Source organism: Cyprinus carpio, chromosome A24 (genome assembly GCF_018340385.1).
Source record: "Cyprinus carpio isolate SPL01 chromosome A24, ASM1834038v1, whole genome shotgun sequence".
Lineage (NCBI taxonomy): Eukaryota > Metazoa > Chordata > Actinopteri > Cypriniformes > Cyprinidae > Cyprinus > Cyprinus carpio.
Genome location: NC_056595.1, coordinates 23,569,471 through 23,578,205, shown reverse-complemented (window position 1 = coordinate 23,578,205; position 8,735 = coordinate 23,569,471). Strand labels below are relative to the sequence as shown.

At 37.3% G+C, this 8,735-nt stretch overlaps 2 protein-coding genes and 1 pseudogene across 3 annotated transcripts in view; 1 reads left to right on the top strand and 2 right to left on the bottom strand.

Annotated features, from left to right (window-relative positions):
* LOC109057202 overlaps nucleotides 1-1,753 on the top strand; it is a 25,356-nt pseudogene extending 23,603 nt beyond the window's left edge.
* Nucleotides 1-8,735, bottom strand: part of LOC109059609 (receptor-type tyrosine-protein phosphatase eta-like) — a 188,846-nt gene that overhangs the window by 162,962 nt on the left and 17,149 nt on the right. The window lies entirely within an intron of this gene.
* LOC122135428 (receptor-type tyrosine-protein phosphatase eta-like) overlaps nucleotides 1-8,735 on the bottom strand; it is a 151,351-nt gene that overhangs the window by 130,892 nt on the left and 11,724 nt on the right. The window lies entirely within an intron of this gene.

The following is an 8,735-nucleotide window of genomic DNA, read 5'->3' as shown; positions in this document are numbered from 1 at the left end:
GGTATTTATAGGTAGTGCAATGAAAGGAAACCTGCACTGTAAAAAAATAAATACATAATATATAAGTTTTGTATAAGTTGTAAATAATAAAAACAGACAATTGGAGGATGTTTTACAAATATATGTATATATATATATATATATATATATATATATATATAATATATCTTCAAAATTGTATTCATGTGTTACTTGCTGTTTCTTTGTTTTTTTTTGTTTTTTGTTTTTGTGAAATTTACTAGCAGAGTAAATAGTTTTTTACAGTGTTTTTCTGCAGTGGTGCTGGTTCACTGATGTGATTGTGTTCTTCAAATAAAACACTCTTTTTCTAATACACAAAAAAAAATACTTTTAATTAAGATTTACTTTGAATCCACTTTTCACCTCAAAATGGCTAGTAAATTTCACAATTAAGACTAAATCAACATTAAGATTTTAAAATAGATAGACTGAAATAGTATGGTTCATGTAGAAACTTACCCCCAATTATCTGGAGTAACTTTGAAAAATAATTTTTTACACAACAGGTTTTCTTTTCATTGCACTACCTATAAATACCAGCAGATGGCAAAACTTCCTCAAAATACATGTACTCTTTTAGAGCTATCCTCTTCTGAAGACTCTCTGATCCCTGAGTCTGAGTTTAGTTTTGTCTAACTTTCTCTCTCATTTCCTCTTCTAGGACTTGGAAAAAAAAAAAAAACGTGATATGCGACCGGACGGCTTACGCGCTGGATGCCTTCCGCTGATGTCAGCACCCATTACTAAATACTAATACTATAAAAAGCAGACCTAAAGTAAAGGACTACTCCGAAGGGCTCGCCTCAGCATCATGGGTAACGTGCGTGCGCTTCCTCCCCGCCTTCGTCCCGCATGAAGGAGCTGGTCTGAGGAGTGCTTAACTGGGCGAGCTGCTGGTCTGCGATGCGTCAAATTTCCCGGCATCGAGCCTGCCTCGGGAAGGATCTACGAACTGGAGCTGCGATGACCTGATGGGCGGGCGGCGGGGCTGCATTCGCGTTCCGGGAGCGGATCACATCAATTGACCCCTTGCTCAAGCTCAGACTGACGGGCCGGCGTGCGGCGAAGGTGGCACTCTATCCCCAAGAGCGATTCGTCAAGCGAGACGGACCACATCTAGGTGGGGATCCTGGGCAGAGTCACCAGCGCACGCACTCTTCAATCCTGTTCAGATGGTGCTGGGAACGTCTTCGTGCTGGCACCGTTACCCTCAAAATTTTTAACGTTCCCGGTCGAGTGTTCGGGCAGGAGGGTTGTGGTCGTTAGGAACACGTCCTGGCAGGTTGACGGTCTTTGCGGGACGGATTTGTACTGACTCAGGAAGAATAATGACGAGAAATGACGCCGGGGGTCAGGAGCTCCTTCTCAAGGAGTAGTCGACACCTGTCGGAAACGCCGTCCCTACCGGACAGGCGTTCCGGGACCATCACCGTCTCCGTATCTCACGGCACCATCTGCATGGTTTTTCAAGTCCGTTCGGCAGTGCGCGTTTCAGGATTGCAAGACGGATACGGCTGCGAACGTGTGACGAACGCTCGGCCGCTGACGGATGGCCCGCGACTTTTGAGGACTGTCCTGTATGCACTTTGCGTCGTGGACACGATCAAGAAGTCGCAATGCAGTGTGGCGGTGGGCAGAACATCGTGGTGATGACGGAGGGGAACCGAAGTGAGTCCCGCGCGTACCTGATCACGAGGCCATGCGGCGCAGCCGATGGTCGCTGTACTGCTAAAACAGCGTGTGAGCGAATGGTGCATGGGATGCATATTGAGTTCAATGCATGATTTCGGAGCATTTGGAAAATTGGAGAAGTACATGCAACTGAAGGAAACATGGCATTTGTGACCTCATGCATGGAGTCAGCTTGTGTTTTTGATGCTGTTGTTACAACATCGGGCTGCTGTGAATGTATTTTTGTATGTATCAATAAAATATCGCTTTCAGATGGAAACAACCCACGCTGAAATGCTTTTGTACTTGTGACATGTTTTGTAGGACATGCAATCCTGCTTTTTCAGTTTGACTTTGGTTTGCAGGATCTTTTCAGCGAGCGTCTATCTGTGAAACCCAGGCAAGGTCATGACTACCGTTGCAAGGCCATCCGTCAAGCAGTGTTAATCTTGCATGCTAGCGTGAGCACGTTTCATGCAAACACAGACTCGCATACGGGTCTGTCGTCAAACGCATGACAATGCTCCACTCCCCGCACGCACTGTAAACTAGCAGGATGTTTGCTGTGTGTTTATGTAGTCCGATCTGAACAAACACAAAGCCAGTGGGGTCCAGAATGTTTCCGTGCTTTGTTAGTACTGATATATTGTAAAATCCCGATGTTGTGTGTGCGTGTTTTTTAGTAGGACATGGTATCTTGATTGGTTTATAGCGGGTGGCCTTTACGATGGGAGGATCCGCTTTGTTTTCCACCTGTAAGAGTTTTGAATTGTAAAAGTCTGCCAAAATGGATGAAAATGGCACAACGTCACGGGGGGGGTCGTTTGTTAACCGTCAGTGTGTCTCTCAGTTTCAACTAGGTTTTTGCTTCAGAGGATCCGACGAAGAGTTAATTTGTGGTGACCCAAAAAGACAGCAGAAATCGTCCGTTCAAATCAAACACTGTAAATGATATTATATGCTTACAGGTCAAAAGAATTTGGGGAATATGCTTTTCAGTTTTTTAGGGTGGGCTTATAAGAGGGGAGACTATTATTTAATAATTGAGCATTATAATAATTGAGCAAGAATAATAATATCAGAATGATTTCTGAAGGATCATGGTGGACACTGTAAGACTGTTAAGTAATGGATGGCTGAGCAATACAGCTTTGATCAAAGGAATAAATTACATTTTATAATATAGGTTCCTCATAGAACAGCTATTTTAAATTATAATCCTATTTCACGAATAGTAAGGTTCAGTGTTATTACTAGTATTTTTGATCAAATAAATGCAGCTTTGGTGAGCAGAAGAAACAAAGAACATAAAAAAATCTCAGCATTTCAAACTTTTGATTAGTAGTGTGTATAATATTAATATATAATAACAGGTTATCCCACATTCATGAACCTTTTTTAGAGCCAAATATACAAAGGTTAATACCCATGATAGACTGGGAATGGGAAAAACTGATTTTGTTAAATGCATAATAGTAGCAGAAATGTTATTTATGCGCGTATGTTACAATGTTCCATCAATACTTCTGTTTAGTAAGTTTATGTGGTTTTACCTGGTGTAGAGGTTTGTGCCTCGCGTGATGTTTTGGTATCTGTTTTTCTATGCTAACTATGGACTCTCACTCTACGCAAAAGATGTGAATAAATGATTATAGTTGAAAATCGTGGTGGACGAAATTACAGAAGGATGCATTTTCCGCGTACGGAAACGACGGGGGCTTGATTATAGTTTGCATTGGCATTTATAAGTTTCGCGCGCCTCGACGTTCCAGTATGCGAGAACAGTTGATCACCCCGCTGCTTAAGACTGTTGAAGAACGTGTGTCACTTCTTGGGTGGAAGAGATCCCAGTAAATGCCCTTGTTTTAAGCGCTGGGAGAAAAGTAATAAACCAGAATGTTTCGCAGACAGCTAAAGGTGGCTAGAGGAGTGCTTTCTAGTCTGAAGATGTAGTTGGTTGCCAAAGTACCTAGTGTTAGGAGAACAGAAATTATATTTAAATGCAGACTGTCACTACTGAAACTTTGCAGTGTGTCATATGGCTGGAGTTACTCAAGGTGATTAACGTACCGAAGAACATTTTAAAATCTGATTTTTGGAGTCCATAGTGTTTTGCAAGCTCAATTCTGCAGTATTTTATTTGTCGACTAGGATCTGTTTTGCTGTATGCATGCACTGAAGACCGGTGTGTTGCCGGTCTGTCCATCACTGTGCAACTTCTCAACTGTGGTCACGACGGCTTTATATTCAGCCTCGTGTGAACGAAAGGACTTGAGAGTTCGAATCAAGGTGGCTGGCCTGTGTTTTAACTGCGTAGTATTATGCTGCTTGGGAGAAACACCTGCTGTACATTACTGGAAATATGCTCTGTGTCAGTTTTATGAAATGGTATTTATTTCTTATTCAGAGTGTTTTCATATAAATCAGGAGTGTGTGTACTGTGAGACAGGAATAGAGGCCTTTGCTTTGTGCATTTTCTACAGGAAGTGTGATGTCAAACGTTTAAAAAGTCCCGAAACTACAACCTGTCCCGGTTTATCCCTTCAAGGAAAAATCATCTCTGTTGGACAGAGAGCATTTAATATCATTCTCTCAGCAGGCCTGTTTTCAACAACTCACACAGAAGCAGCATGTGAGTAAGCGCTGCTAAATGTGATATTTCTGCTAACAAGGGCCATAAATTGAGCATTTTGAGTAAGCAAATACACATGAAATGTAATTTACATGGAGGCAGAGCATATTTCCATAAAGAAAGCCAAAGCACAAACTGTAGCTTTAAACTGCTGCAACTCATCAGGATTTCAGTGAAAATAATGACAGTGTGAAACAGGCTTTTCTTTGTTTGTTTAATAGTGTTGCAAGCAGTAGATTTATGTTGGTGATAAAACGCTTATAACATTAAAACCACACATGAAATCCATGGTTTAACATTATGAGTGCTGCCGATGGACGTGAATAATTCAGGAGTCTGTGGAGGTTTAAAAGCTCTCAAGGGTCCATTCGTAATTTTGATAATTATGACACAAACTGAACAGCCATAAACTACAGTGTATGGAAGCCCAATTTCACAAAAAAAAAAAAAAAAAAAAAAAAAAACTTAAAAAGTGAGTTATGACAAAAAGTAGAAATTAATGAGACATAAAAAGAGATACCAATCAGAATCCTGAAATAAAACTTGAGTTGACACTTCAAATTATTACCAAAGACGGTCAAGATATACTCGAGAGGAGTAATCATTATGATCATTATAAATGAAATTATTACAAAATGCCAATAATGAGATAACGTAGAAATTATGACTTAAGAAAAAGTCACTAAACCCCCCCATGGTAATTTCAACTTGTGTCAGCTTTTTACTTTTTTTATCTCATAATTTTAACGCTTGTCATTATGACTTTCTATCTCATACTTTAGATTCAGTATGTCATCATTCAAAACTTTGTCATAGTTCGACTATCTCAAAATTCTCAGCTATTTGTCAATTATAATGACCTTTTATCTCAATTTTTGACTTTTTATGTTAGACCGAATCTTTGTCAAAATCAGTTTTCATAATTTCCGCTTTTGTCACAATGATGACTTTTTATCTCATAATTTTGTCTTTTTTGTCATAACTATGTCTATTTAGGACTGTCATAATCCAAGTATATCATAATTATTTTTTTTTTCATAACTAAGACTTTCTGTGTCATACTTTTAGACTGTCAATAGAGAATTTTTGTCAGACTATCATAATTTTGTCTTTTTTGAGTTTTTAAGGGGTCTTGACTCCTTGTCTCATTATTTTGACTTATTATGTCATAATTTAGTCCCCCCCCCATACTTTTGACTCTTTATATCATATATTTCTAATCTTTTCTTTCATAATTCTCTTGCTAACTTTTTTTTTTGCCATATCATATCACGATTATGACTTTTATGAATTTTTAAACAAACAATAATAATAATAATTAACAATTAAGTCTGATTATATTTCTCATGTGACGAAATGGCCTTCCACAGATTGTCACTTGGACCTCCAGAGATGATTTTTTATATGATGTGAGACATTAAGGCTGCAGTATAAATAGGGCTTGATTTTTATTCTTTTTTAAAACACATAAAACAGCTATGTTGTTGCTACACCACTGACAGCTTATATAAAACCGTTTTCTGCGATTGTCCCAGACTCAAACTTCAGTGAGTCTCAGGGATGTTGAGAGAATGAAATGCTCTTGTAATGTCAGTCACGGAGAGGGACGCTTGGTCATCTTTAGAGGTGTTTATCCCTGATTTAACATGGACACACTGGAGTCAATGCCTACTACTGTAAACTTGAACTTGCCTGTTTCTGAACAAAAGCTCAACTGCAAACTTGAACCTGTAAAAACCCGTTACAACTGGAAATGTTTCAGTGTAAGATTGCGCTTGTTCTCTGTGTTTGTGAATATGTACTGTATACTCTTTCCCTGCTGGGCAGCATGTGCAAACACCTGTGTGTGTGTGATGGATGGACTGATTAAAGAAGGGATACAGCAGAAAAGCCTGTTTGGTCTGTTTTTGTTATTGGCTATTTTATGTCCACATTTAGAGCACCTGACCCACCAGTTTTTAAAGTGCGCTTACATAACATTTCAAAACCTTGTTTGCCTTTCTGCTCTTGTGCTGCGCTTTGTATATGAAGCCATCACTGTTGGTTTTAAAGGGGTGGGAAGAACACTGTGTGGATTCAAGTTCTGAACTGGTAAATGTAGGAGACATTTCTGCAAATGTTCATCATAATATTTGTTAAATGTTAATAGAAACCAATGTTTGGTAAAATAAATAATTGTCCGGGCTTCCAAGGACCATGCAGATGTTTTCTAATATTTTAGTGAATTTTGAGTAAATATTGAGTAAACAAAGCGTATTAAATCCCAGTTGCCTTTGACTCTACAGCATTTCACATACAGTATACTGTTACGCCTTAGTGTAGTATAGCATTCCCATTGAGTTATGAAAACGTTATTGAATGTTTTTCTTGTTTATGCAAATGTTAAGATAACATTACATTTTATCATTTTGGAACATTACATTAGAAGAATGCTACTTTTATCTGAAAATTATCTGAACATTCTAAATTAAGTAGGCAACATTTAATGATGTCAAAATGTTTTTGCAAAACGTTTGGACAACATTATTAAAGACCAGATAACTTTGACTTAAAGCGCTATTAATGCTGGGACACATGTATCTTGCCAGGAAGATGATCTACCTTCAGTAAAAATAGGAAATGCAAAGAGCTGTTCATTTACATACAAATGCATCAGTAATCAGGGCCAGATTACACCAACTCAAATTAAATGTGCTGCAGCGCAAAAAGGGCCTATTTTTTCTCGGCATTGGGTGTCATGGCATTCGACATCGCACCGATGATGCGCACTCAGACCACCAAGAAGCTTTATGCCACCAGCCGGCCTTTATTGGAATGAAATAATAATAATGATGTATTATCATAATACAGTTTTTTAAAGTAATTATTTATTTATTTTATTTTTAAAGAGAAGAAAAGAATAAGAAGTCACGTTTTATTATTTCATTCAGAAATAGACTTAATGCAAAGCAAAATGTTTTCTAACATTAGCCATACATAAAACACTGTAAACATAGCTAGTCTTATTTTTAGTTCCTCACTTCACAACTAATCATTTCGAATAACAGTATTTAGAAAAGAACAAGAACTTAAAAATATAAAAAGCTATAAGAAGAAATACAGCGCAAACGTAAAATTAATTTAGGCTAAAGCGAAACTGAAACGAATGTTGGGTCTCTCTCATTCACACAAATTCAAATGTTTCCGTATTCGCGATGTATTTTGCATGCCAACATTATTATTACTTCACTCACATTCCAATATCCATGTAAACTAAATGTTTTTGCATAACATCACGGCAGTACTACGGTGATAACACTTAATGGAACAGATTTAGTACATTAGCAGAGTAAAAGTGCAAGTGTTTTTTTTTTCTTTCAGTTTGACTGACTTTAGTTTATTATGATAATAAACAGGCTACATTGTCATGTTAGCAATGCAACTGTTGCGATGCGCATGCTGCGCCAGTGCAATCACTTGATTTTTGGTATGACTCCTTTGAATCAGTAAAGATAATCCCGATTGACAAAAGGTTTGCCTTTATTTGTGCACATATCACAATAAAAACAAATATTTGTGCTTTTTGCAAAAATAAGCCTAAAGAAAAAATAGGATGCCGCTTTCTGCCGTCTGGGTTCATTTCGTCAGAAAGTTAAAAAATGAACTGAAACTCTGCATACTAGGCTACTCGTTGCACAGTTTTTCGTTAATTTTCTTAATTTATGATTTAAGTAAAAATATATTTCTCGTGTAGGCCTATTTATTTGTTATATTTTTATAGGCCCATATATAGCCTAGCTTTATTATGTTTTTCTGTTAGTATTTTTTAATGGGTCACAGACACTTATCATTTCTAATTTAATTCAATTCTAATTTAAAATAATCTTGACGGTTCATCGGTTAATAATTGGTTAACGAGCCTCGGGTTGTCGGTTAGGGAAAAATAACTGAAATGAACATCCCTAGTTACGCCAGTAACGCCACAGCGCAAATAATATAGAATAATAGTAACTGTATAATAAGAAAGTAACACTGTGTATAAGCGCCCGAAAGTCGGACTCAAATTTCATTCTAATGAATTATTTTGAGTTAATATAGCAGCGGAAAACTGTTCAGCTTCCGGAAAATTTTTCGCCTGTTTTTAATCTGGGCCTATTTCAGCAATGGCCCTAAAACATTCTTAGAGTTAATATTTATGTGTAACTTTCTCATAACATTCAGAGAAAACATTCTTAGAATGTTCTCGAAATGTTCTTATGAGGTTTTTTTTCTTTTTTTGTACTTGAAAGTTCTAAGAATTTATTTATTTATTTTTTTAGTAATCTTTAAATAATGTTTCTAATCAAAAGAAAAAAAACTGTACTTTTAACATTCTTAGAACATTACAAATAAAATCTTCAAATAATGTTGTTTTTTGGGTAAACAAAGTTAG